General features: G+C 51.5%; 50 non-coding genes across 50 annotated transcripts; 10 read left to right on the forward strand and 40 right to left on the reverse strand.

Moving 5' to 3' along the window:
- Positions 1-328: 328 nt before the first annotated feature.
- On the reverse strand, positions 329-402 carry Trnai-aau (transfer RNA isoleucine (anticodon AAU)). The gene has a single exon. It is a non-coding gene; the product is annotated as a tRNA-Ile (tRNA).
- A 257-nt stretch (positions 403-659) lies between these two features.
- Trnae-uuc (transfer RNA glutamic acid (anticodon UUC)) lies at positions 660-731 on the reverse strand. The gene has a single exon. It is a non-coding gene; the product is annotated as a tRNA-Glu (tRNA).
- A 437-nt stretch (positions 732-1,168) lies between these two features.
- On the reverse strand, positions 1,169-1,241 carry Trnam-cau (transfer RNA methionine (anticodon CAU)). Its single transcript has one exon. It is a non-coding gene; the product is annotated as a tRNA-Met (tRNA).
- A 293-nt stretch (positions 1,242-1,534) lies between these two features.
- Positions 1,535-1,605, reverse strand: Trnag-gcc (transfer RNA glycine (anticodon GCC)). The gene has a single exon. It is a non-coding gene; the product is annotated as a tRNA-Gly (tRNA).
- Positions 1,606-1,928: 323 nt separating this feature from the next.
- Positions 1,929-2,000, forward strand: Trnag-ucc (transfer RNA glycine (anticodon UCC)). Its single transcript has one exon. It is a non-coding gene; the product is annotated as a tRNA-Gly (tRNA).
- Positions 2,001-2,738: 738 nt separating this feature from the next.
- On the reverse strand, positions 2,739-2,812 carry Trnai-aau (transfer RNA isoleucine (anticodon AAU)). Its single transcript has one exon. It is a non-coding gene; the product is annotated as a tRNA-Ile (tRNA).
- A 257-nt stretch (positions 2,813-3,069) lies between these two features.
- On the reverse strand, positions 3,070-3,141 carry Trnae-uuc (transfer RNA glutamic acid (anticodon UUC)). The gene has a single exon. It is a non-coding gene; the product is annotated as a tRNA-Glu (tRNA).
- A 437-nt stretch (positions 3,142-3,578) lies between these two features.
- Positions 3,579-3,651, reverse strand: Trnam-cau (transfer RNA methionine (anticodon CAU)). Its single transcript has one exon. It is a non-coding gene; the product is annotated as a tRNA-Met (tRNA).
- Positions 3,652-3,944: 293 nt separating this feature from the next.
- Positions 3,945-4,015, reverse strand: Trnag-gcc (transfer RNA glycine (anticodon GCC)). The gene has a single exon. It is a non-coding gene; the product is annotated as a tRNA-Gly (tRNA).
- A 323-nt stretch (positions 4,016-4,338) lies between these two features.
- Positions 4,339-4,410, forward strand: Trnag-ucc (transfer RNA glycine (anticodon UCC)). Its single transcript has one exon. It is a non-coding gene; the product is annotated as a tRNA-Gly (tRNA).
- A 738-nt stretch (positions 4,411-5,148) lies between these two features.
- On the reverse strand, positions 5,149-5,222 carry Trnai-aau (transfer RNA isoleucine (anticodon AAU)). The gene has a single exon. It is a non-coding gene; the product is annotated as a tRNA-Ile (tRNA).
- A 257-nt stretch (positions 5,223-5,479) lies between these two features.
- On the reverse strand, positions 5,480-5,551 carry Trnae-uuc (transfer RNA glutamic acid (anticodon UUC)). The gene has a single exon. It is a non-coding gene; the product is annotated as a tRNA-Glu (tRNA).
- Positions 5,552-5,988: 437 nt separating this feature from the next.
- Trnam-cau (transfer RNA methionine (anticodon CAU)) lies at positions 5,989-6,061 on the reverse strand. Its single transcript has one exon. It is a non-coding gene; the product is annotated as a tRNA-Met (tRNA).
- Positions 6,062-6,354: 293 nt separating this feature from the next.
- Trnag-gcc (transfer RNA glycine (anticodon GCC)) lies at positions 6,355-6,425 on the reverse strand. The gene has a single exon. It is a non-coding gene; the product is annotated as a tRNA-Gly (tRNA).
- Positions 6,426-6,748: 323 nt separating this feature from the next.
- Positions 6,749-6,820, forward strand: Trnag-ucc (transfer RNA glycine (anticodon UCC)). Its single transcript has one exon. It is a non-coding gene; the product is annotated as a tRNA-Gly (tRNA).
- Positions 6,821-7,558: 738 nt separating this feature from the next.
- Positions 7,559-7,632, reverse strand: Trnas-acu (transfer RNA serine (anticodon ACU)). Its single transcript has one exon. It is a non-coding gene; the product is annotated as a tRNA-Ser (tRNA).
- A 257-nt stretch (positions 7,633-7,889) lies between these two features.
- On the reverse strand, positions 7,890-7,961 carry Trnae-uuc (transfer RNA glutamic acid (anticodon UUC)). The gene has a single exon. It is a non-coding gene; the product is annotated as a tRNA-Glu (tRNA).
- A 437-nt stretch (positions 7,962-8,398) lies between these two features.
- Positions 8,399-8,471, reverse strand: Trnam-cau (transfer RNA methionine (anticodon CAU)). Its single transcript has one exon. It is a non-coding gene; the product is annotated as a tRNA-Met (tRNA).
- A 293-nt stretch (positions 8,472-8,764) lies between these two features.
- On the reverse strand, positions 8,765-8,835 carry Trnag-gcc (transfer RNA glycine (anticodon GCC)). The gene has a single exon. It is a non-coding gene; the product is annotated as a tRNA-Gly (tRNA).
- Positions 8,836-9,158: 323 nt separating this feature from the next.
- On the forward strand, positions 9,159-9,230 carry Trnag-ucc (transfer RNA glycine (anticodon UCC)). Its single transcript has one exon. It is a non-coding gene; the product is annotated as a tRNA-Gly (tRNA).
- Positions 9,231-9,968: 738 nt separating this feature from the next.
- Positions 9,969-10,042, reverse strand: Trnas-acu (transfer RNA serine (anticodon ACU)). The gene has a single exon. It is a non-coding gene; the product is annotated as a tRNA-Ser (tRNA).
- A 257-nt stretch (positions 10,043-10,299) lies between these two features.
- Positions 10,300-10,371, reverse strand: Trnae-uuc (transfer RNA glutamic acid (anticodon UUC)). Its single transcript has one exon. It is a non-coding gene; the product is annotated as a tRNA-Glu (tRNA).
- Positions 10,372-10,808: 437 nt separating this feature from the next.
- Positions 10,809-10,881, reverse strand: Trnam-cau (transfer RNA methionine (anticodon CAU)). Its single transcript has one exon. It is a non-coding gene; the product is annotated as a tRNA-Met (tRNA).
- Positions 10,882-11,174: 293 nt separating this feature from the next.
- Positions 11,175-11,245, reverse strand: Trnag-gcc (transfer RNA glycine (anticodon GCC)). The gene has a single exon. It is a non-coding gene; the product is annotated as a tRNA-Gly (tRNA).
- Positions 11,246-11,568: 323 nt separating this feature from the next.
- Positions 11,569-11,640, forward strand: Trnag-ucc (transfer RNA glycine (anticodon UCC)). The gene has a single exon. It is a non-coding gene; the product is annotated as a tRNA-Gly (tRNA).
- Positions 11,641-12,378: 738 nt separating this feature from the next.
- Positions 12,379-12,452, reverse strand: Trnai-aau (transfer RNA isoleucine (anticodon AAU)). The gene has a single exon. It is a non-coding gene; the product is annotated as a tRNA-Ile (tRNA).
- Positions 12,453-12,709: 257 nt separating this feature from the next.
- Trnae-uuc (transfer RNA glutamic acid (anticodon UUC)) lies at positions 12,710-12,781 on the reverse strand. The gene has a single exon. It is a non-coding gene; the product is annotated as a tRNA-Glu (tRNA).
- A 437-nt stretch (positions 12,782-13,218) lies between these two features.
- On the reverse strand, positions 13,219-13,291 carry Trnam-cau (transfer RNA methionine (anticodon CAU)). Its single transcript has one exon. It is a non-coding gene; the product is annotated as a tRNA-Met (tRNA).
- A 293-nt stretch (positions 13,292-13,584) lies between these two features.
- On the reverse strand, positions 13,585-13,655 carry Trnag-gcc (transfer RNA glycine (anticodon GCC)). The gene has a single exon. It is a non-coding gene; the product is annotated as a tRNA-Gly (tRNA).
- A 323-nt stretch (positions 13,656-13,978) lies between these two features.
- Positions 13,979-14,050, forward strand: Trnag-ucc (transfer RNA glycine (anticodon UCC)). The gene has a single exon. It is a non-coding gene; the product is annotated as a tRNA-Gly (tRNA).
- Positions 14,051-14,788: 738 nt separating this feature from the next.
- Trnai-aau (transfer RNA isoleucine (anticodon AAU)) lies at positions 14,789-14,862 on the reverse strand. The gene has a single exon. It is a non-coding gene; the product is annotated as a tRNA-Ile (tRNA).
- A 257-nt stretch (positions 14,863-15,119) lies between these two features.
- Trnae-uuc (transfer RNA glutamic acid (anticodon UUC)) lies at positions 15,120-15,191 on the reverse strand. The gene has a single exon. It is a non-coding gene; the product is annotated as a tRNA-Glu (tRNA).
- Positions 15,192-15,628: 437 nt separating this feature from the next.
- On the reverse strand, positions 15,629-15,701 carry Trnam-cau (transfer RNA methionine (anticodon CAU)). Its single transcript has one exon. It is a non-coding gene; the product is annotated as a tRNA-Met (tRNA).
- Positions 15,702-15,994: 293 nt separating this feature from the next.
- Positions 15,995-16,065, reverse strand: Trnag-gcc (transfer RNA glycine (anticodon GCC)). Its single transcript has one exon. It is a non-coding gene; the product is annotated as a tRNA-Gly (tRNA).
- Positions 16,066-16,388: 323 nt separating this feature from the next.
- Trnag-ucc (transfer RNA glycine (anticodon UCC)) lies at positions 16,389-16,460 on the forward strand. The gene has a single exon. It is a non-coding gene; the product is annotated as a tRNA-Gly (tRNA).
- Positions 16,461-17,198: 738 nt separating this feature from the next.
- Positions 17,199-17,272, reverse strand: Trnai-aau (transfer RNA isoleucine (anticodon AAU)). Its single transcript has one exon. It is a non-coding gene; the product is annotated as a tRNA-Ile (tRNA).
- A 257-nt stretch (positions 17,273-17,529) lies between these two features.
- Trnae-uuc (transfer RNA glutamic acid (anticodon UUC)) lies at positions 17,530-17,601 on the reverse strand. Its single transcript has one exon. It is a non-coding gene; the product is annotated as a tRNA-Glu (tRNA).
- A 437-nt stretch (positions 17,602-18,038) lies between these two features.
- Trnam-cau (transfer RNA methionine (anticodon CAU)) lies at positions 18,039-18,111 on the reverse strand. Its single transcript has one exon. It is a non-coding gene; the product is annotated as a tRNA-Met (tRNA).
- Positions 18,112-18,404: 293 nt separating this feature from the next.
- Trnag-gcc (transfer RNA glycine (anticodon GCC)) lies at positions 18,405-18,475 on the reverse strand. Its single transcript has one exon. It is a non-coding gene; the product is annotated as a tRNA-Gly (tRNA).
- Positions 18,476-18,798: 323 nt separating this feature from the next.
- On the forward strand, positions 18,799-18,870 carry Trnag-ucc (transfer RNA glycine (anticodon UCC)). Its single transcript has one exon. It is a non-coding gene; the product is annotated as a tRNA-Gly (tRNA).
- A 738-nt stretch (positions 18,871-19,608) lies between these two features.
- Positions 19,609-19,682, reverse strand: Trnai-aau (transfer RNA isoleucine (anticodon AAU)). Its single transcript has one exon. It is a non-coding gene; the product is annotated as a tRNA-Ile (tRNA).
- Positions 19,683-19,939: 257 nt separating this feature from the next.
- Positions 19,940-20,011, reverse strand: Trnae-uuc (transfer RNA glutamic acid (anticodon UUC)). Its single transcript has one exon. It is a non-coding gene; the product is annotated as a tRNA-Glu (tRNA).
- Positions 20,012-20,448: 437 nt separating this feature from the next.
- Positions 20,449-20,521, reverse strand: Trnam-cau (transfer RNA methionine (anticodon CAU)). Its single transcript has one exon. It is a non-coding gene; the product is annotated as a tRNA-Met (tRNA).
- Positions 20,522-20,814: 293 nt separating this feature from the next.
- Trnag-gcc (transfer RNA glycine (anticodon GCC)) lies at positions 20,815-20,885 on the reverse strand. Its single transcript has one exon. It is a non-coding gene; the product is annotated as a tRNA-Gly (tRNA).
- A 323-nt stretch (positions 20,886-21,208) lies between these two features.
- Positions 21,209-21,280, forward strand: Trnag-ucc (transfer RNA glycine (anticodon UCC)). The gene has a single exon. It is a non-coding gene; the product is annotated as a tRNA-Gly (tRNA).
- Positions 21,281-22,018: 738 nt separating this feature from the next.
- Positions 22,019-22,092, reverse strand: Trnai-aau (transfer RNA isoleucine (anticodon AAU)). The gene has a single exon. It is a non-coding gene; the product is annotated as a tRNA-Ile (tRNA).
- Positions 22,093-22,349: 257 nt separating this feature from the next.
- Trnae-uuc (transfer RNA glutamic acid (anticodon UUC)) lies at positions 22,350-22,421 on the reverse strand. The gene has a single exon. It is a non-coding gene; the product is annotated as a tRNA-Glu (tRNA).
- Positions 22,422-22,858: 437 nt separating this feature from the next.
- On the reverse strand, positions 22,859-22,931 carry Trnam-cau (transfer RNA methionine (anticodon CAU)). The gene has a single exon. It is a non-coding gene; the product is annotated as a tRNA-Met (tRNA).
- Positions 22,932-23,224: 293 nt separating this feature from the next.
- On the reverse strand, positions 23,225-23,295 carry Trnag-gcc (transfer RNA glycine (anticodon GCC)). Its single transcript has one exon. It is a non-coding gene; the product is annotated as a tRNA-Gly (tRNA).
- Positions 23,296-23,618: 323 nt separating this feature from the next.
- Positions 23,619-23,690, forward strand: Trnag-ucc (transfer RNA glycine (anticodon UCC)). Its single transcript has one exon. It is a non-coding gene; the product is annotated as a tRNA-Gly (tRNA).
- The last annotated feature ends 232 nt before the right edge of the window (positions 23,691-23,922 follow it).

Raw genomic sequence — 23,922 nt, forward strand, 5'->3', positions numbered from 1 at the left:
GCAAAACGTGGCGCCAGTGCCCTTGACCGAATAGCGCTGCAGCTCCGAAACCGAAGAGGAAAGAGAAATACGAATTGAAACTGTCGACAGTGTCCTATATTCGCAGGCGGTCACCCGCCCAAGCACTGACAACGCCCAACGTCGCGCAGTTGTGGTGATCGGACGAGAAACTGTGTGTTGAGCGTGCTGTGACCAGTGAAATGTTTTAGCGCGTCCCGACAAGTCGCGTTCGGGTCCCCTATCAGCTGCCACACAATGTGACGATTTCTTTGTCACCATACTTCCGCGGGGAAATCGGCGTTGCCTTTTTGAAATAGTAAAATCGTAGTGGCCCGTGGGGGGATCGAACCCACGACCTTCGCGTTATTAGCACGACGCTCTAACCAACTGAGCTAACGGGCCTCGGTGCAGACATTCTCCCATTGCTTCGCGGGAATTGGTCTGCGTATTGCCATGTAACATTTCTATGGCAGCAATCCAACAGTGGACCAGCGTCTCTTCTCCCTCTATGCCGCTGCTCGTAGTAATTTCGTTGCGTGCCCGTTTCTCTCGACTGTTGTCAGCTGACGTTTACCAACCAGTAGCTATAATGCGAGGAGGACGTGAAACAGCATTTCGCACGGTCAAAACTTGTCGTCATTTGTTCCGAAAAAATTCCATTCCGGTACCGGGAATCGAACCCGGGCCTCCTGGGTGAAAGCCAGGTATCCTAGCCACTAGACCACACCGGACGTGCACATTCTTCTCCGGGTTTATACCCCCTCCACTCGCATTCCGTCACGCACTTTCCCTGTTTGCGAGCATCTTCTCACGTATGGCAAAAGTCACAGTCCATTGCTTTTGGCCTCGTTGTTGCAGCGGTAGGAGGAAAAGCAAAGCTGTAAGTAGTAATATTTATTTACTTATTTCGCAAGTAAAGACCTGCTGCCTGTCATTATATAGCAGGTCATACATTGTGTGACTTTACATGTTATATCATACGAAATTCAGTTTTATTACTAGTACTTTTTTCCTTGAAAATTTTACAAAAGAACTGCAACTAGTAATAACGGGAAGTAAACATTTTCACGCTGAGTCGTTGAAGCCTTGTCGATAACAAACTACTAAGTGTTTCGCTCCTTCGCAACCCCAGAGCCGTCGACTTAGCTGTGAACGATAGTAAATTAAATGCCCCGGGTGAGGATCGAACTCACGACCTTAAGATTATGAGACTTACGCGCTGCCTACTGCGCTACCGAGGCAGGCGATCGCCACACCTTCTGGAATCTTGCTAAGTACCGAATACCAGTGGTACAGAGTCTGCACTCCGTGGCTCATTTTTTCTGTTGCTACACGTGCATTCCCGGCGCGGCAGGCAACTTGCGATGCTAGGCCGACGCCAGTATGTACAATAGCACGCAAGAGTCCAAACGAGCAGTCGTGCGCGCTGCATGATTGCTTCTTTCCACACGGAATCCCGCGGTTCATTCTCATGGCTCACGCAGTTCGAGTGCGAAAGACACGCAGCACCACTATCGGAGAAAAAACAAAACGATGCATCGGCCGGGAATCGAACCCGGGCCGCCCGCGTGGCAGGCGAGCATTCTACCACTGAACCACCGATGCTCAGCTAGTTCACAGCTTCCTGGTGCTTTCCGCGGCAGACGTCTGTGGGGAAAGTGGGACTGCCGTCCAGCGCCGTCGCATCCTCTCGAGAGAATGCTACAGACGCTGAATCCTGCACCGCACTGCTTAAAAATGATCGTCTGAGTACTCTTGCGGAGTACGCACGCGACGACTCTTGCCAAAGGACGCGAAATGTGCCTAGAGACGCTGCCTGGATGGGCTCGCCTACCCCGTAACGCGCCTACAGCTACGACCACCTTCGGCCGCCGCCGACAGGCGGGAAGCAGACACAGCGCGGCTCGCGAGGCGTGGAAGGAAACCGTGCGGTGGTGGTGTAATGGTCAGCATAGTTGCCTTCCAAGCAGTTGATCCGGGTTCGATTCCCGGCCACCGCAGCAGGCTTTTACTTTTGCGTATGAGTACTTTTGCCACGCGTCCTTAAATTAATGTTTCTTTCCCCATCTTACTCGCTGCAGGCCACCCTATAGCATGTGCGTCGATTCCCCTTGAGTCTCGACTTGTCTCGACTTTGCTCAGCTGACGCGAGAGCTGACGCTCTCCAATCGGCCTATATCAAAAGGACAAGCACGCGAAACGACTGAGAGAGGTATGGCGAGGCGGGCACAACATTACTTATGCCTCAAGTAAATACCTGCTGCCTGTTATCATGTATTGTCTGATTTTACATGTTCTGTCGGACAAATTCAGTTTTATTACTAGTACATTTTTTTTTCTTTGTTGCAAATTTTACAACACGCTCCTTCATTTCACTGTGGCCGCACGGCGCGACTTGGCATACCGAGAGGCAAAACGTGGCGCCAGTGCCCTTGACCGAATAGCGCTGCAGCTCCGAAACCGAAGAGGAAAGAGAAATACGAATTGAAACTGTCGACAGTGTCCTATATTCGCAGGCGGTCACCCGCCCAAGCACTGACAACGCCCAACGTCGCGCAGTTGTGGTGATCGGACGAGAAACTGTGTGTTGAGCGTGCTGTGACCAGTGAAATGTTTTAGCGCGTCCCGACAAGTCGCGTTCGGGTCCCCTATCAGCTGCCACACAATGTGACGATTTCTTTGTCACCATACTTCCGCGGGGAAATCGGCGTTGCCTTTTTGAAATAGTAAAATCGTAGTGGCCCGTGGGGGGATCGAACCCACGACCTTCGCGTTATTAGCACGACGCTCTAACCAACTGAGCTAACGGGCCTCGGTGCAGACATTCTCCCATTGCTTCGCGGGAATTGGTCTGCGTATTGCCATGTAACATTTCTATGGCAGCAATCCAACAGTGGACCAGCGTCTCTTCTCCCTCTATGCCGCTGCTCGTAGTAATTTCGTTGCGTGCCCGTTTCTCTCGACTGTTGTCAGCTGACGTTTACCAACCAGTAGCTATAATGCGAGGAGGACGTGAAACAGCATTTCGCACGGTCAAAACTTGTCGTCATTTGTTCCGAAAAAATTCCATTCCGGTACCGGGAATCGAACCCGGGCCTCCTGGGTGAAAGCCAGGTATCCTAGCCACTAGACCACACCGGACGTGCACATTCTTCTCCGGGTTTATACCCCCTCCACTCGCATTCCGTCACGCACTTTCCCTGTTTGCGAGCATCTTCTCACGTATGGCAAAAGTCACAGTCCATTGCTTTTGGCCTCGTTGTTGCAGCGGTAGGAGGAAAAGCAAAGCTGTAAGTAGTAATATTTATTTACTTATTTCGCAAGTAAAGACCTGCTGCCTGTCATTATATAGCAGGTCATACATTGTGTGACTTTACATGTTATATCATACGAAATTCAGTTTTATTACTAGTACTTTTTTCCTTGAAAATTTTACAAAAGAACTGCAACTAGTAATAACGGGAAGTAAACATTTTCACGCTGAGTCGTTGAAGCCTTGTCGATAACAAACTACTAAGTGTTTCGCTCCTTCGCAACCCCAGAGCCGTCGACTTAGCTGTGAACGATAGTAAATTAAATGCCCCGGGTGAGGATCGAACTCACGACCTTAAGATTATGAGACTTACGCGCTGCCTACTGCGCTACCGAGGCAGGCGATCGCCACACCTTCTGGAATCTTGCTAAGTACCGAATACCAGTGGTACAGAGTCTGCACTCCGTGGCTCATTTTTTCTGTTGCTACACGTGCATTCCCGGCGCGGCAGGCAACTTGCGATGCTAGGCCGACGCCAGTATGTACAATAGCACGCAAGAGTCCAAACGAGCAGTCGTGCGCGCTGCATGATTGCTTCTTTCCACACGGAATCCCGCGGTTCATTCTCATGGCTCACGCAGTTCGAGTGCGAAAGACACGCAGCACCACTATCGGAGAAAAAACAAAACGATGCATCGGCCGGGAATCGAACCCGGGCCGCCCGCGTGGCAGGCGAGCATTCTACCACTGAACCACCGATGCTCAGCTAGTTCACAGCTTCCTGGTGCTTTCCGCGGCAGACGTCTGTGGGGAAAGTGGGACTGCCGTCCAGCGCCGTCGCATCCTCTCGAGAGAATGCTACAGACGCTGAATCCTGCACCGCACTGCTTAAAAATGATCGTCTGAGTACTCTTGCGGAGTACGCACGCGACGACTCTTGCCAAAGGACGCGAAATGTGCCTAGAGACGCTGCCTGGATGGGCTCGCCTACCCCGTAACGCGCCTACAGCTACGACCACCTTCGGCCGCCGCCGACAGGCGGGAAGCAGACACAGCGCGGCTCGCGAGGCGTGGAAGGAAACCGTGCGGTGGTGGTGTAATGGTCAGCATAGTTGCCTTCCAAGCAGTTGATCCGGGTTCGATTCCCGGCCACCGCAGCAGGCTTTTACTTTTGCGTATGAGTACTTTTGCCACGCGTCCTTAAATTAATGTTTCTTTCCCCATCTTACTCGCTGCAGGCCACCCTATAGCGTGTGCGTCGATTCCCCTTGAGTCTCGACTTGTCTCGACTTTGCTCAGCTGACGCGAGAGCTGACGCTCTCCAATCGGCCTATATCAAAAGGACAAGCACGCGAAACGACTGAGAGAGGTATGGCGAGGCGGGCACAACATTACTTATGCCTCAAGTAAATACCTGCTGCCTGTTATCATGTATTGTCTGATTTTACATGTTCTGTCGGACAAATTCAGTTTTATTACTAGTACATTTTTTTTTCTTTGTTGCAAATTTTACAACACGCTCCTTCATTTCACTGTGGCCGCACGGCGCGACTTGGCATACCGAGAGGCAAAACGTGGCGCCAGTGCCCTTGACCGAATAGCGCTGCAGCTCCGAAACCGAAGAGGAAAGAGAAATACGAATTGAAACTGTCGACAGTGTCCTATATTCGCAGGCGGTCACCCGCCCAAGCACTGACAACGCCCAACGTCGCGCAGTTGTGGTGATCGGACGAGAAACTGTGTGTTGAGCGTGCTGTGACCAGTGAAATGTTTTAGCGCGTCCCGACAAGTCGCGTTCGGGTCCCCTATCAGCTGCCACACAATGTGACGATTTCTTTGTCACCATACTTCCGCGGGGAAATCGGCGTTGCCTTTTTGAAATAGTAAAATCGTAGTGGCCCGTGGGGGGATCGAACCCACGACCTTCGCGTTATTAGCACGACGCTCTAACCAACTGAGCTAACGGGCCTCGGTGCAGACATTCTCCCATTGCTTCGCGGGAATTGGTCTGCGTATTGCCATGTAACATTTCTATGGCAGCAATCCAACAGTGGACCAGCGTCTCTTCTCCCTCTATGCCGCTGCTCGTAGTAATTTCGTTGCGTGCCCGTTTCTCTCGACTGTTGTCAGCTGACGTTTACCAACCAGTAGCTATAATGCGAGGAGGACGTGAAACAGCATTTCGCACGGTCAAAACTTGTCGTCATTTGTTCCGAAAAAATTCCATTCCGGTACCGGGAATCGAACCCGGGCCTCCTGGGTGAAAGCCAGGTATCCTAGCCACTAGACCACACCGGACGTGCACATTCTTCTCCGGGTTTATACCCCCTCCACTCGCATTCCGTCACGCACTTTCCCTGTTTGCGAGCATCTTCTCACGTATGGCAAAAGTCACAGTCCATTGCTTTTGGCCTCGTTGTTGCAGCGGTAGGAGGAAAAGCAAAGCTGTAAGTAGTAATATTTATTTACTTATTTCGCAAGTAAAGACCTGCTGCCTGTCATTATATAGCAGGTCATACATTGTGTGACTTTACATGTTATATCATACGAAATTCAGTTTTATTACTAGTACTTTTTTCCTTGAAAATTTTACAAAAGAACTGCAACTAGTAATAACGGGAAGTAAACATTTTCACGCTGAGTCGTTGAAGCCTTGTCGATAACAAACTACTAAGTGTTTCGCTCCTTCGCAACCCCAGAGCCGTCGACTTAGCTGTGAACGATAGTAAATTAAATGCCCCGGGTGAGGATCGAACTCACGACCTTAAGATTATGAGACTTACGCGCTGCCTACTGCGCTACCGAGGCAGGCGATCGCCACACCTTCTGGAATCTTGCTAAGTACCGAATACCAGTGGTACAGAGTCTGCACTCCGTGGCTCATTTTTTCTGTTGCTACACGTGCATTCCCGGCGCGGCAGGCAACTTGCGATGCTAGGCCGACGCCAGTATGTACAATAGCACGCAAGAGTCCAAACGAGCAGTCGTGCGCGCTGCATGATTGCTTCTTTCCACACGGAATCCCGCGGTTCATTCTCATGGCTCACGCAGTTCGAGTGCGAAAGACACGCAGCACCACTATCGGAGAAAAAACAAAACGATGCATCGGCCGGGAATCGAACCCGGGCCGCCCGCGTGGCAGGCGAGCATTCTACCACTGAACCACCGATGCTCAGCTAGTCCACAGCTTCCTGGTGCTTTCCGCGGCAGACGTCTGTGGGGAAAGTGGGACTGCCGTCCAGCGCCGTCGCATCCTCTCGAGAGAATGCTACAGACGCTGAATCCTGCACCGCACTGCTTAAAAATGATCGTCTGAGTACTCTTGCGGAGTACGCACGCGACGACTCTTGCCAAAGGACGCGAAATGTGCCTAGAGACGCTGCCTGGATGGGCTCGCCTACCCCGTAACGCGCCTACAGCTACGACCACCTTCGGCCGCCGCCGACAGGCGGGAAGCAGACACAGCGCGGCTCGCGAGGCGTGGAAGGAAACCGTGCGGTGGTGGTGTAATGGTCAGCATAGTTGCCTTCCAAGCAGTTGATCCGGGTTCGATTCCCGGCCACCGCAGCAGGCTTTTACTTTTGCGTATGAGTACTTTTGCCACGCGTCCTTAAATTAATGTTTCTTTCCCCATCTTACTCGCTGCAGGCCACCCTATAGCGTGTGCGTCGATTCCCCTTGAGTCTCGACTTGTCTCGACTTTGCTCAGCTGACGCGAGAGCTGACGCTCTCCAATCGGCCTATATCAAAAGGACAAGCACGCGAAACGACTGAGAGAGGTATGGCGAGGCGGGCACAACATTACTTATGCCTCAAGTAAATACCTGCTGCCTGTTATCATGTATTGTCTGATTTTACATGTTCTGTCGGACAAATTCAGTTTTATTACTAGTACATTTTTTTTTCTTTGTTGCAAATTTTACAACACGCTCCTTCATTTCACTGTGGCCGCACGGCGCGACTTGGCATACCGAGAGGCAAAACGTGGCGCCAGTGCCCTTGACCGAATAGCGCTGCAGCTCCGAAACCGAAGAGGAAAGAGAAATACGAATTGAAACTGTCGACAGTGTCCTATATTCGCAGGCGGTCACCCGCCCAAGCACTGACAACGCCCAACGTCGCGCAGTTGTGGTGATCGGACGAGAAACTGTGTGTTGAGCGTGCTGTGACCAGTGAAATGTTTTAGCGCGTCCCGACAAGTCGCGTTCGGGTCCCCTATCAGCTGCCACACAATGTGACGATTTCTTTGTCACCATACTTCCGCGGGGAAATCGGCGTTGCCTTTTTGAAATAGTAAAATCGTAGTGGCCCGTGGGGGGATCGAACCCACGACCTTCGCGTTAGTAGCACGACGCTCTAACCAACTGAGCTAACGGGCCTCGGTGCAGACATTCTCCCATTGCTTCGCGGGAATTGGTCTGCGTATTGCCATGTAACATTTCTATGGCAGCAATCCAACAGTGGACCAGCGTCTCTTCTCCCTCTATGCCGCTGCTCGTAGTAATTTCGTTGCGTGCCCGTTTCTCTCGACTGTTGTCAGCTGACGTTTACCAACCAGTAGCTATAATGCGAGGAGGACGTGAAACAGCATTTCGCACGGTCAAAACTTGTCGTCATTTGTTCCGAAAAAATTCCATTCCGGTACCGGGAATCGAACCCGGGCCTCCTGGGTGAAAGCCAGGTATCCTAGCCACTAGACCACACCGGACGTGCACATTCTTCTCCGGGTTTATACCCCCTCCACTCGCATTCCGTCACGCACTTTCCCTGTTTGCGAGCATCTTCTCACGTATGGCAAAAGTCACAGTCCATTGCTTTTGGCCTCGTTGTTGCAGCGGTAGGAGGAAAAGCAAAGCTGTAAGTAGTAATATTTATTTACTTATTTCGCAAGTAAAGACCTGCTGCCTGTCATTATATAGCAGGTCATACATTGTGTGACTTTACATGTTATATCATACGAAATTCAGTTTTATTACTAGTACTTTTTTTCTTGAAAATTTTACAAAAGAACTGCAACTAGTAATAACGGGAAGTAAACATTTTCACGCTGAGTCGTTGAAGCCTTGTCGATAACAAACTACTAAGTGTTTCGCTCCTTCGCAACCCCAGAGCCGTCGACTTAGCTGTGAACGATAGTAAATTAAATGCCCCGGGTGAGGATCGAACTCACGACCTTAAGATTATGAGACTTACGCGCTGCCTACTGCGCTACCGAGGCAGGCGATCGCCACACCTTCTGGAATCTTGCTAAGTACCGAATACCAGTGGTACAGAGTCTGCACTCCGTGGCTCATTTTTTCTGTTGCTACACGTGCATTCCCGGCGCGGCAGGCAACTTGCGATGCTAGGCCGACGCCAGTATGTACAATAGCACGCAAGAGTCCAAACGAGCAGTCGTGCGCGCTGCATGATTGCTTCTTTCCACACGGAATCCCGCGGTTCATTCTCATGGCTCACGCAGTTCGAGTGCGAAAGACACGCAGCACCACTATCGGAGAAAAAACAAAACGATGCATCGGCCGGGAATCGAACCCGGGCCGCCCGCGTGGCAGGCGAGCATTCTACCACTGAACCACCGATGCTCAGCTAGTTCACAGCTTCCTGGTGCTTTCCGCGGCAGACGTCTGTGGGGAAAGTGGGACTGCCGTCCAGCGCCGTCGCATCCTCTCGAGAGAATGCTACAGACGCTGAATCCTGCACCGCACTGCTTAAAAATGATCGTCTGAGTACTCTTGCGGAGTACGCACGCGACGACTCTTGCCAAAGGACGCGAAATGTGCCTAGAGACGCTGCCTGGATGGGCTCGCCTACCCCGTAACGCGCCTACAGCTACGACCACCTTCGGCCGCCGCCGACAGGCGGGAAGCAGACACAGCGCGGCTCGCGAGGCGTGGAAGGAAACCGTGCGGTGGTGGTGTAATGGTCAGCATAGTTGCCTTCCAAGCAGTTGATCCGGGTTCGATTCCCGGCCACCGCAGCAGGCTTTTACTTTTGCGTATGAGTACTTTTGCCACGCGTCCTTAAATTAATGTTTCTTTCCCCATCTTACTCGCTGCAGGCCACCCTATAGCGTGTGCGTCGATTCCCCTTGAGTCTCGACTTGTCTCGACTTTGCTCAGCTGACGCGAGAGCTGACGCTCTCCAATCGGCCTATATCAAAAGGACAAGCACGCGAAACGACTGAGAGAGGTATGGCGAGGCGGGCACAACATTACTTATGCCTCAAGTAAATACCTGCTGCCTGTTATCATGTATTGTCTGATTTTACATGTTCTGTCGGACAAATTCAGTTTTATTACTAGTACATTTTTTTTTCTTTGTTGCAAATTTTACAACACGCTCCTTCATTTCACTGTGGCCGCACGGCGCGACTTGGCATACCGAGAGGCAAAACGTGGCGCCAGTGCCCTTGACCGAATAGCGCTGCAGCTCCGAAACCGAAGAGGAAAGAGAAATACGAATTGAAACTGTCGACAGTGTCCTATATTCGCAGGCGGTCACCCGCCCAAGCACTGACAACGCCCAACGTCGCGCAGTTGTGGTGATCGGACGAGAAACTGTGTGTTGAGCGTGCTGTGACCAGTGAAATGTTTTAGCGCGTCCCGACAAGTCGCGTTCGGGTCCCCTATCAGCTGCCACACAATGTGACGATTTCTTTGTCACCATACTTCCGCGGGGAAATCGGCGTTGCCTTTTTGAAATAGTAAAATCGTAGTGGCCCGTGGGGGGATCGAACCCACGACCTTCGCGTTAGTAGCACGACGCTCTAACCAACTGAGCTAACGGGCCTCGGTGCAGACATTCTCCCATTGCTTCGCGGGAATTGGTCTGCGTATTGCCATGTAACATTTCTATGGCAGCAATCCAACAGTGGACCAGCGTCTCTTCTCCCTCTATGCCGCTGCTCGTAGTAATTTCGTTGCGTGCCCGTTTCTCTCGACTGTTGTCAGCTGACGTTTACCAACCAGTAGCTATAATGCGAGGAGGACGTGAAACAGCATTTCGCACGGTCAAAACTTGTCGTCATTTGTTCCGAAAAAATTCCATTCCGGTACCGGGAATCGAACCCGGGCCTCCTGGGTGAAAGCCAGGTATCCTAGCCACTAGACCACACCGGACGTGCACATTCTTCTCCGGGTTTATACCCCCTCCACTCGCATTCCGTCACGCACTTTCCCTGTTTGCGAGCATCTTCTCACGTATGGCAAAAGTCACAGTCCATTGCTTTTGGCCTCGTTGTTGCAGCGGTAGGAGGAAAAGCAAAGCTGTAAGTAGTAATATTTATTTACTTATTTCGCAAGTAAAGACCTGCTGCCTGTCATTATATAGCAGGTCATACATTGTGTGACTTTACATGTTATATCATACGAAATTCAGTTTTATTACTAGTACTTTTTTTCTTGAAAATTTTACAAAAGAACTGCAACTAGTAATAACGGGAAGTAAACATTTTCACGCTGAGTCGTTGAAGCCTTGTCGATAACAAACTACTAAGTGTTTCGCTCCTTCGCAACCCCAGAGCCGTCGACTTAGCTGTGAACGATAGTAAATTAAATGCCCCGGGTGAGGATCGAACTCACGACCTTAAGATTATGAGACTTACGCGCTGCCTACTGCGCTACCGAGGCAGGCGATCGCCACACCTTCTGGAATCTTGCTAAGTACCGAATACCAGTGGTACAGAGTCTGCACTCCGTGGCTCATTTTTTCTGTTGCTACACGTGCATTCCCGGCGCGGCAGGCAACTTGCGATGCTAGGCCGACGCCAGTATGTACAATAGCACGCAAGAGTCCAAACGAGCAGTCGTGCGCGCTGCATGATTGCTTCTTTCCACACGGAATCCCGCGGTTCATTCTCATGGCTCACGCAGTTCGAGTGCGAAAGACACGCAGCACCACTATCGGAGAAAAAACAAAACGATGCATCGGCCGGGAATCGAACCCGGGCCGCCCGCGTGGCAGGCGAGCATTCTACCACTGAACCACCGATGCTCAGCTAGTTCACAGCTTCCTGGTGCTTTCCGCGGCAGACGTCTGTGGGGAAAGTGGGACTGCCGTCCAGCGCCGTCGCATCCTCTCGAGAGAATGCTACAGACGCTGAATCCTGCACCGCACTGCTTAAAAATGATCGTCTGAGTACTCTTGCGGAGTACGCACGCGACGACTCTTGCCAAAGGACGCGAAATGTGCCTAGAGACGCTGCCTGGATGGGCTCGCCTACCCCGTAACGCGCCTACAGCTACGACCACCTTCGGCCGCCGCCGACAGGCGGGAAGCAGACACAGCGCGGCTCGCGAGGCGTGGAAGGAAACCGTGCGGTGGTGGTGTAATGGTCAGCATAGTTGCCTTCCAAGCAGTTGATCCGGGTTCGATTCCCGGCCACCGCAGCAGGCTTTTACTTTTGCGTATGAGTACTTTTGCCACGCGTCCTTAAATTAATGTTTCTTTCCCCATCTTACTCGCTGCAGGCCACCCTATAGCGTGTGCGTCGATTCCCCTTGAGTCTCGACTTGTCTCGACTTTGCTCAGCTGACGCGAGAGCTGACGCTCTCCAATCGGCCTATATCAAAAGGACAAGCACGCGAAACGACTGAGAGAGGTATGGCGAGGCGGGCACAACATTACTTATGCCTCAAGTAAATACCTGCTGCCTGTTATCATGTATTGTCTGATTTTACATGTTCTGTCGGACAAATTCAGTTTTATTACTAGTACATTTTTTTTTCTTTGTTGCAAATTTTACAACACGCTCCTTCATTTCACTGTGGCCGCACGGCGCGACTTGGCATACCGAGAGGCAAAACGTGGCGCCAGTGCCCTTGACCGAATAGCGCTGCAGCTCCGAAACCGAAGAGGAAAGAGAAATACGAATTGAAACTGTCGACAGTGTCCTATATTCGCAGGCGGTCACCCGCCCAAGCACTGACAACGCCCAACGTCGCGCAGTTGTGGTGATCGGACGAGAAACTGTGTGTTGAGCGTGCTGTGACCAGTGAAATGTTTTAGCGCGTCCCGACAAGTCGCGTTCGGGTCCCCTATCAGCTGCCACACAATGTGACGATTTCTTTGTCACCATACTTCCGCGGGGAAATCGGCGTTGCCTTTTTGAAATAGTAAAATCGTAGTGGCCCGTGGGGGGATCGAACCCACGACCTTCGCGTTATTAGCACGACGCTCTAACCAACTGAGCTAACGGGCCTCGGTGCAGACATTCTCCCATTGCTTCGCGGGAATTGGTCTGCGTATTGCCATGTAACATTTCTATGGCAGCAATCCAACAGTGGACCAGCGTCTCTTCTCCCTCTATGCCGCTGCTCGTAGTAATTTCGTTGCGTGCCCGTTTCTCTCGACTGTTGTCAGCTGACGTTTACCAACCAGTAGCTATAATGCGAGGAGGACGTGAAACAGCATTTCGCACGGTCAAAACTTGTCGTCATTTGTACCGAAAAAATTCCATTCCGGTACCGGGAATCGAACCCGGGCCTCCTGGGTGAAAGCCAGGTATCCTAGCCACTAGACCACACCGGACTTGCACATTCTTCTCCGGGTTTATACCCCCTCCACTCGCATTCCGTCACGCACTTTCCCTGTTTGCGAGCATCTTCTCACGTATGGCAAAAGTCACAGTCCATTGCTTTTGGCCTCGTTGTTGCAGCGGTAGGAGGAAAAGCAAAGCTGTAAGTAGTAATATTTATTTACTTATTTCGCAAGTAAAGACCTGCTGCCTGTCATTATATAGCAGGTCATACATTGTGTGACTTTACATGTTATATCATACGAAATTCAGTTTTATTACTAGTACTTTTTTTCTTGAAAATTTTACAAAAGAACTGCAACTAGTAATAACGGGAAGTAAACATTTTCACGCTGAGTCGTTGAAGCCTTGTCGATAACAAACTACTAAGTGTTTCGCTCCTTCGCAACCCCAGAGCCGTCGACTTAGCTGTGAACGATAGTAAATTAAATGCCCCGGGTGAGGATCGAACTCACGACCTTAAGATTATGAGACTTACGCGCTGCCTACTGCGCTACCGAGGCAGGCGATCGCCACACCTTCTGGAATCTTGCTAAGTACCGAATACCAGTGGTACAGAGTCTGCACTCCGTGGCTCATTTTTTCTGTTGCTACACGTGCATTCCCGGCGCGGCAGGCAACTTGCGATGCTAGGCCGACGCCAGTATGTACAATAGCACGCAAGAGTCCAAACGAGCAGTCGTGCGCGCTGCATGATTGCTTCTTTCCACACGGAATCCCGCGGTTCATTCTCATGGCTCACGCAGTTCGAGTGCGAAAGACACGCAGCACCACTATCGGAGAAAAAACAAAACGATGCATCGGCCGGGAATCGAACCCGGGCCGCCCGCGTGGCAGGCGAGCATTCTACCACTGAACCACCGATGCTCAGCTAGTTCACAGCTTCCTGGTGCTTTCCGCGGCAGACGTCTGTGGGGAAAGTGGGACTGCCGTCCAGCGCCGTCGCATCCTCTCGAGAGAATGCTACAGACGCTGAATCCTGCACCGCACTGCTTAAAAATGATCGTCTGAGTACTCTTGCGGAGTACGCACGCGACGACTCTTGCCAAAGGACGCGAAATGTGCCTAGAGACGCTGCCTGGATGGGCTCGCCTACCCCGTAACGCGCCTACAGCTACGACCACCTTCGGCCGCCGCCGACAGGCGGGAAGCAGACACAGCGCGGCTCGCGAGGCGTGGAAGGAAACCGTGCGGTGGTGGTGTAATGGTCAGCATAGTTGCCTTCCAAGCAGTTGATCCGGGTTCGATTCCCGGCCACCGCAGCAGGCTTTTACTTTTGCGTATGAGTACTTTTGCCACGCGTCCTTAAATTAATGTTTCTTTCCCCATCTTACTCGCTGCAGGCCACCCTATAGCATGTGCGTCGATTCCCCTTGAGTCTCGACTTGTCTCGACTTTGCTCAGCTGACGCGAGAGCTGACGCTCTCCAATCGGCCTATATCAAAAGGACAAGCACGCGAAACGACTGAGAGAGGTATGGCGAGGCGGGCACAACATTACTTATGCCTCAAGTAAATACCTGCTGCCTGTTATCATGTATTGTCTGATTTTACATGTTCTGTCGGACAAATTCAGTTTTATTACTAGTACATTTTTTTTTCTTTGTTGCAAATTTTACAACACGCTCCTTCATTTCACTGTGGCCGCACGGCGCGACTTGGCATACCGAGAGGCAAAACGTGGCGCCAGTGCCCTTGACCGAATAGCGCTGCAGCTCCGAAACCGAAGAGGAAAGAGAAATACGAATTGAAACTGTCGACAGTGTCCTATATTCGCAGGCGGTCACCCGCCCAAGCACTGACAACGCCCAACGTCGCGCAGTTGTGGTGATCGGACGAGAAACTGTGTGTTGAGCGTGCTGTGACCAGTGAAATGTTTTAGCGCGTCCCGACAAGTCGCGTTCGGGTCCCCTATCAGCTGCCACACAATGTGACGATTTCTTTGTCACCATACTTCCGCGGGGAAATCGGCGTTGCCTTTTTGAAATAGTAAAATCGTAGTGGCCCGTGGGGGGATCGAACCCACGACCTTCGCGTTATTAGCACGACGCTCTAACCAACTGAGCTAACGGGCCTCGGTGCAGACATTCTCCCATTGCTTCGCGGGAATTGGTCTGCGTATTGCCATGTAACATTTCTATGGCAGCAATCCAACAGTGGACCAGCGTCTCTTCTCCCTCTATGCCGCTGCTCGTAGTAATTTCGTTGCGTGCCCGTTTCTCTCGACTGTTGTCAGCTGACGTTTACCAACCAGTAGCTATAATGCGAGGAGGACGTGAAACAGCATTTCGCACGGTCAAAACTTGTCGTCATTTGTTCCGAAAAAATTCCATTCCGGTACCGGGAATCGAACCCGGGCCTCCTGGGTGAAAGCCAGGTATCCTAGCCACTAGACCACACCGGACGTGCACATTCTTCTCCGGGTTTATACCCCCTCCACTCGCATTCCGTCACGCACTTTCCCTGTTTGCGAGCATCTTCTCACGTATGGCAAAAGTCACAGTCCATTGCTTTTGGCCTCGTTGTTGCAGCGGTAGGAGGAAAAGCAAAGCTGTAAGTAGTAATATTTATTTACTTATTTCGCAAGTAAAGACCTGCTGCCTGTCATTATATAGCAGGTCATACATTGTGTGACTTTACATGTTATATCATACGAAATTCAGTTTTATTACTAGTACTTTTTTTCTTGAAAATTTTACAAAAGAACTGCAACTAGTAATAACGGGAAGTAAACATTTTCACGCTGAGTCGTTGAAGCCTTGTCGATAACAAACTACTAAGTGTTTCGCTCCTTCGCAACCCCAGAGCCGTCGACTTAGCTGTGAACGATAGTAAATTAAATGCCCCGGGTGAGGATCGAACTCACGACCTTAACATTATGAGACTTACGCGCTGCCTACTGCGCTACCGAGGCAGGCGATCGCCACACCTTCTGGAATCTTGCTAAGTACCGAATACCAGTGGTACAGAGTCTGCACTCCGTGGCTCATTTTTTCTGTTGCTACACGTGCATTCCCGGCGCGGCAGGCAACTTGCGATGCTAGGCCGACGCCAGTATGTACAATAGCACGCAAGAGTCCAAACGAGCAGTCGTGCGCGCTGCATGATTGCTTCTTTCCACACGGAATCCCGCGGTTCATTCTCATGGCTCACGCAGTTCGAGTGCGAAAGACACGCAGCACCACTATCGGAGAAAAAACAAAACGATGCATCGGCCGGGAATCGAACCCGGGCCGCCCGCGTGGCAGGCGAGCATTCTACCACTGAACCACCGATGCTCAGCTAGTTCACAGCTTCCTGGTGCTTTCCGCGGCAGACGTCTGTGGGGAAAGTGGGACTGCCGTCCAGCGCCGTCGCATCCTCTCGAGAGAATGCTACAGACGCTGAATCCTGCACCGCACTGCTTAAAAATGATCGTCTGAGTACTCTTGCGGAGTACGCACGCGACGACTCTTGCCAAAGGACGCGAAATGTGCCTAGAGACGCTGCCTGGATGGGCTCGCCTACCCCGTAACGCGCCTACAGCTACGACCACCTTCGGCCGCCGCCGACAGGCGGGAAGCAGACACAGCGCGGCTCGCGAGGCGCGGAAGGAAACCGTGCGGTGGTGGTGTAATGGTCAGCATAGTTGCCTTCCAAGCAGTTGATCCGGGTTCGATTCCCGGCCACCGCAGCAGGCTTTTACTTTTGCGTATGAGTACTTTTGCCACGCGTCCTTAAATTAATGTTTCTTTCCCCATCTTACTCGCTGCAGGCCACCCTATAGCGTGTGCGTCGATTCCCCTTGAGTCTCGACTTGTCTCGACTTTGCTCAGCTGACGCGAGAGCTGACGCTCTCCAATCGGCCTATATCAAAAGGACAAGCACGCGAAACGACTGAGAGAGGTATGGCGAGGCGGGCACAACATTACTTATGCCTCAAGTAAATACCTGCTGCCTGTTATCATGTATTGTCTGATTTTACATGTTCTGTCGGACAAATTCAGTTTTATTACTAGTACATTTTTTTTTCTTTGTTGCAAATTTTACAACACGCTCCTTCATTTCACTGTGGCCGCACGGCGCGACTTGGCATACCGAGAGGCAAAACGTGGCGCCAGTGCCCTTGACCGAATAGCGCTGCAGCTCCGAAACCGAAGAGGAAAGAGAAATACGAATTGAAACTGTCGACAGTGTCCTATATTCGCAGGCGGTCACCCGCCCAAGCACTGACAACGCCCAACGTCGCGCAGTTGTGGTGATCGGACGAGAAACTGTGTGTTGAGCGTGCTGTGACCAGTGAAATGTTTTAGCGCGTCCCGACAAGTCGCGTTCGGGTCCCCTATCAGCTGCCACACAATGTGACGATTTCTTTGTCACCATACTTCCGCGGGGAAATCGGCGTTGCCTTTTTGAAATAGTAAAATCGTAGTGGCCCGTGGGGGGATCGAACCCACGACCTTCGCGTTATTAGCACGACGCTCTAACCAACTGAGCTAACGGGCCTCGGTGCAGACATTCTCCCATTGCTTCGCGGGAATTGGTCTGCGTATTGCCATGTAACATTTCTATGGCAGCAATCCAACAGTGGACCAGCGTCTCTTCTCCCTCTATGCCGCTGCTCGTAGTAATTTCGTTGCGTGCCCGTTTCTCTCGACTGTTGTCAGCTGACGTTTACCAACCAGTAGCTATAATGCGAGGAGGACGTGAAACAGCATTTCGCACGGTCAAAACTTGTCGTCATTTGTTCCGAAAAAATTCCATTCCGGTACCGGGAATCGAACCCGGGCCTCCTGGGTGAAAGCCAGGTATCCTAGCCACTAGACCACACCGGACGTGCACATTCTTCTCCGGGTTTATACCCCCTCCACTCGCATTCCGTCACGCACTTTCCCTGTTTGCGAGCATCTTCTCACGTATGGCAAAAGTCACAGTCCATTGCTTTTGGCCTCGTTGTTGCAGCGGTAGGAGGAAAAGCAAAGCTGTAAGTAGTAATATTTATTTACTTATTTCGCAAGTAAAGACCTGCTGCCTGTCATTATATAGCAGGTCATACATTGTGTGACTTTACATGTTATATCATACGAAATTCAGTTTTATTACTAGTACTTTTTTTCTTGAAAATTTTACAAAAGAACTGCAACTAGTAATAACGGGAAGTAAACATTTTCACGCTGAGTCGTTGAAGCCTTGTCGATAACAAACTACTAAGTGTTTCGCTCCTTCGCAACCCCAGAGCCGTCGACTTAGCTGTGAACGATAGTAAATTAAATGCCCCGGGTGAGGATCGAACTCACGACCTTAAGATTATGAGACTTACGCGCTGCCTACTGCGCTACCGAGGCAGGCGATCGCCACACCTTCTGGAATCTTGCTAAGTACCGAATACCAGTGGTACAGAGTCTGCACTCCGTGGCTCATTTTTTCTGTTGCTACACGTGCATTCCCGGCGCGGCAGGCAACTTGCGATGCTAGGCCGACGCCAGTATGTACAATAGCACGCAAGAGTCCAAACGAGCAGTCGTGCGCGCTGCATGATTGCTTCTTTCCACACGGAATCCCGCGGTTCATTCTCATGGCTCACGCAGTTCGAGTGCGAAAGACACGCAGCACCACTATCGGAGAAAAAACAAAACGATGCATCGGCCGGGAATCGAACCCGGGCCGCCCGCGTGGCAGGCGAGCATTCTACCACTGAACCACCGATGCTCAGCTAGTTCACAGCTTCCTGGTGCTTTCCGCGGCAGACGTCTGTGGGGAAAGTGGGACTGCCGTCCAGCGCCGTCGCATCCTCTCGAGAGAATGCTACAGACGCTGAATCCTGCACCGCACTGCTTAAAAATGATCGTCTGAGTACTCTTGCGGAGTACGCACGCGACGACTCTTGCCAAAGGACGCGAAATGTGCCTAGAGACGCTGCCTGGATGGGCTCGCCTACCCCGTAACGCGCCTACAGCTACGACCACCTTCGGCCGCCGCCGACAGGCGGGAAGCAGACACAGCGCGGCTCGCGAGGCGTGGAAGGAAACCGTGCGGTGGTGGTGTAATGGTCAGCATAGTTGCCTTCCAAGCAGTTGATCCGGGTTCGATTCCCGGCCACCGCAGCAGGCTTTTACTTTTGCGTATGAGTACTTTTGCCACGCGTCCTTAAATTAATGTTTCTTTCCCCATCTTACTCGCTGCAGGCCACCCTATAGCGTGTGCGTCGATTCCCCTTGAGTCTCGACTTGTCTCGACTTTGCTCAGCTGACGCGAGAGCTGACGCTCTCCAATCGGCCTATATCAAAAGGACAAGCACGCGAAACGACTGAGAGAGGTATGGCGAGGCGGGCACAACATTACTTATGCCTCAAGTAAATACCTGCTGCCTGTTATCATGTATTGTCTGATTTTACATGTTCTGTCGGACAAATTCAGTTTTATTACTAGTACATTTTTTTTTCTTTGTTGCAAATTTTACAACACGCTCCTTCATTTCACTGTGGCCGCACGGCGCGACTTGGCATACCGAGAGGCAAAACGTGGCGCCAGTGCCCTTGACCGAATTGCGCTGCAGCTCCGAAACCGAAGAGGAAAGAGAAATACGAATTGAAACTGTCGACAGTGTCCTATATTCGCAGGCGGTCACCCGCCCAAGCACTGACAACGCCCAACGTCGCGCAGTTGTGGTGATCGGACGAGAAACTGTGTGTTGAGCGTGCTGTGACCAGTGAAATGTTTTAGCGCGTCCCGACAAGTCGCGTTCGGGTCCCCTATCAGCTGCCACACAATGTGACGATTTCTTTGTCACCATACTTCCGCGGGGAAATCGGCGTTGCCTTTTTGAAATAGTAAAATCGTAGTGGCCCGTGGGGGGATCGAACCCACGACCTTCGCGTTATTAGCACGACGCTCTAACCAACTGAGCTAACGGGCCTCGGTGCAGACATTCTCCCATTGCTTCGCGGGAATTGGTCTGCGTATTGCCATGTAACATTTCTATGGCAGCAATCCAACAGTGGACCAGCGTCTCTTCTCCCTCTATGCCGCTGCTCGTAGTAATTTCGTTGCGTGCCCGTTTCTCTCGACTGTTGTCAGCTGACGTTTACCAACCAGTAGCTATAATGCGAGGAGGACGTGAAACAGCATTTCGCACGGTCAAAACTTGTCGTCATTTGTTCCGAAAAAATTCCATTCCGGTACCGGGAATCGAACCCGGGCCTCCTGGGTGAAAGCCAGGTATCCTAGCTACTAGACCACACCGGACGTGCACATTCTTCTCCGGGTTTATACCCCCTCCACTCGCATTCCGTCACGCACTTTCCCTGTTTGCGAGCATCTTCTCACGTATGGCAAAAGTCACAGTCCATTGCTTTTGGCCTCGTTGTTGCAGCGGTAGGAGGAAAAGCAAAGCTGTAAGTAGTAATATTTATTTACTTATTTCGCAAGTAAAGACCTGCTGCCTGTCATTATATAGCAGGTCATACATTGTGTGACTTTACATGTTATATCATACGAAATTCAGTTTTATTACTAGTACTTTTTTTCTTGAAAATTTTACAAAAGAACTGCAACTAGTAATAACGGGAAGTAAACATTTTCACGCTGAGTCGTTGAAGCCTTGTCGATAACAAACTACTAAGTGTTTCGCTCCTTCGCAACCCCAGAGCCGTCGACTTAGCTGTGAACGATAGTAAATTAAATGCCCCGGGTGAGGATCGAACTCACGACCTTAAGATTATGAGACTTACGCGCTGCCTACTGCGCTACCGAGGCAGGCGATCGCCACACCTTCTGGAATCTTGCTAAGTACCGAATACCAGTGGTACAGAGTCTGCACTCCGTGGCTCATTTTTTCTGTTGCTACACGTGCATTCCCGGCGCGGCAGGCAACTTGCGATGCTAGGCCGACGCCAGTATGTACAATAGCACGCAAGAGTCCAAACGAGCAGTCGTGCGCGCTGCATGATTGCTTCTTTCCACACGGAATCCCGCGGTTCATTCTCATGGCTCACGCAGTTCGAGTGCGAAAGACACGCAGCACCACTATCGGAGAAAAAACAAAACGATGCATCGGCCGGGAATCGAACCCGGGCCGCCCGCGTGGCAGGCGAGCATTCTACCACTGAACCACCGATGCTCAGCTAGTTCACAGCTTCCTGGTGCTTTCCGCGGCAGACGTCTGTGGGGAAAGTGGGACTGCCGTCCAGCGCCGTCGCATCCTCTCGAGAGAATGCTACAGACGCTGAATCCTGCACCGCACTGCTTAAAAATGATCGTCTGAGTACTCTTGCGGAGTACGCACGCGACGACTCTTGCCAAAGGACGCGAAATGTGCCTAGAGACGCTGCCTGGATGGGCTCGCCTACCCCGTAACGCGCCTACAGCTACGACCACCTTCGGCCGCCGCCGACAGGCGGGAAGCAGACACAGCGCGGCTCGCGAGGCGTGGAAGGAAACCGTGCGGTGGTGGTGTAATGGTCAGCATAGTTGCCTTCCAAGCAGTTGATCCGGGTTCGATTCCCGGCCACCGCAGCAGGCTTTTACTTTTGCGTATGAGTACTTTTGCCACGCGTCCTTAAATTAATGTTTCTTTCCCCATCTTACTCGCTGCAGGCCACCCTATAGCGTGTGCGTCGATTCCCCTTGAGTCTCGACTTGTCTCGACTTTGCTCAGCTGACGCGAGAGCTGACGCTCTCCAATCGGCCTATATCAAAAGGACAAGCACGCGAAACGACTGAGAGAGGTATGGCGAGGCGGGCACAACATTACTTATGCCTCAAGTAAATACCTGCTGCCTGTTATCATGTATTGTCTGATTTTACATGTTCTGTCGGACAAATTCAGTTTTATTACTAGTACATTTTTTTTTCTTTGTTGCAAATTTTACAACACGCTCCTTCATTTCACTGTGGCCGCACGGCGCGACTTGGCATACCGAGAGGCAAAACGTGGCGCCAGTGCCCTTGACCGAATTGCGCTGCAGCTCCGAAACCGAAGAGGAAAGAGAAATACGAATTGAAACTGTCGACAGTGTCCTATATTCGCAGGCGGTCACCCGCCCAAGCACTGACAACGCCCAACGTCGCGCAGTTGTGGTGATCGGACGAGAAACTGTGTGTTGAGCGTGCTGTGACCAGTGAAATGTTTTAGCGCGTCCCGACAAGTCGCGTTCGGGTCCCCTATCAGCTGCCACACAATGTGACGATTTCTTTGTCACCATACTTCCGCGGGGAAATCGGCGTTGCCTTTTTGAAATAGTAAAATCGTAGTGGCCCGTGGGGGGATCGAACCCACGACCTTCGCGTTATTAGCACGACGCTCTAACCAACTGAGCTAACGGGCCTCGGTGCAGACATTCTCCCATTGCTTCGCGGGAATTGGTCTGCGTATTGCCATGTAACATTTCTATGGCAGCAATCCAACAGTGGACCAGCGTCTCTTCTCCCTCTATGCCGCTGCTCGTAGTAATTTCGTTGCGTGCCCGTTTCTCTCGACTGTTGTCAGCTGACGTTTACCAACCAGTAGCTATAATGCGAGGAGGACGTGAAACAGCATTTCGCACGGTCAAAACTTGTCGTCATTTGTTCCGAAAAAATTCCATTCCGGTACCGGGAATCGAACCCGGGCCTCCTGGGTGAAAGCCAGGTATCCTAGCCACTAGACCACACCGGACGTGCACATTCTTCTCCGGGTTTATACCCCCTCCACTCGCATTCCGTCACGCACTTTCCCTGTTTGCGAGCATCTTCTCACGTATGGCAAAAGTCACAGTCCATTGCTTTTGGCCTCGTTGTTGCAGCGGTAGGAGGAAAAGCAAAGCTGTAAGTAGTAATATTTATTTACTTATTTCGCAAGTAAAGACCTGCTGCCTGTCATTATATAGCAGGTCATACATTGTGTGACTTTACATGTTATATCATACGAAATTCAGTTTTATTACTAGTACTTTTTTTCTTGAAAATTTTACAAAAGAACTGCAACTAGTAATAACGGGAAGTAAACATTTTCACGCTGAGTCGTTGAAGCCTTGTCGATAACAAACTACTAAGTGTTTCGCTCCTTCGCAACCCCAGAGCCGTCGACTTAGCTGTGAACGATAGTAAATTAAATGCCCCGGGTGAGGATCGAACTCACGACCTTAAGATTATGAGACTTACGCGCTGCCTACTGCGCTACCGAGGCAGGCGATCGCCACACCTTCTGGAATCTTGCTAAGTACCGAATACCAGTGGTACAGAGTCTGCACTCCGTGGCTCATTTTTTCTGTTGCTACACGTGCATTCCCGGCGCGGCAGGCAACTTGCGATGCTAGGCCGACGCCAGTATGTACAATAGCACGCAAGAGTCCAAACGAGCAGTCGTGCGCGCTGCATGATTGCTTCTTTCCACACGGAATCCCGCGGTTCATTCTCATGGCTCACGCAGTTCGAGTGCGAAAGACACGCAGCACCACTATCGGAGAAAAAACAAAACGATGCATCGGCCGGGAATCGAACCCGGGCCGCCCGCGTGGCAGGCGAGCATTCTACCACTGAACCACCGATGCTCAGCTAGTTCACAGCTTCCTGGTGCTTTCCGCGGCAGACGTCTGTGGGGAAAGTGGGACTGCCGTCCAGCGCCGTCGCATCCTCTCGAGAGAATGCTACAGACGCTGAATCCTGCACCGCACTGCTTAAAAATGATCGTCTGAGTACTCTTGCGGAGTACGCACGCGACGACTCTTGCCAAAGGACGCGAAATGTGCCTAGAGACGCTGCCTGGATGGGCTCGCCTACCCCGTAACGCGCCTACAGCTACGACCACCTTCGGCCGCCGCCGACAGGCGGGAAGCAGACACAGCGCGGCTCGCGAGGCGTGGAAGGAAACCGTGCGGTGGTGGTGTAATGGTCAGCATAGTTGCCTTCCAAGCAGTTGATCCGGGTTCGATTCCCGGCCACCGCAGCAGGCTTTTACTTTTGCGTATGAGTACTTTTGCCACGCGTCCTTAAATTAATGTTTCTTTCCCCATCTTACTCGCTGCAGGCCACCCTATAGCGTGTGCGTCGATTCCCCTTGAGTCTCGACTTGTCTCGACTTTGCTCAGCTGACGCGAGAGCTGACGCTCTCCAATCGGCCTATATCAAAAGGACAAGCACGCGAAACGACTGAGAGAGGTATGGCGAGGCGGGCACAA

Source organism: Schistocerca cancellata, unplaced genomic scaffold (genome assembly GCF_023864275.1).
Source record: "Schistocerca cancellata isolate TAMUIC-IGC-003103 unplaced genomic scaffold, iqSchCanc2.1 HiC_scaffold_318, whole genome shotgun sequence".
NCBI classification, from domain to species: Eukaryota; Metazoa; Arthropoda; class Insecta; order Orthoptera; family Acrididae; genus Schistocerca; species Schistocerca cancellata.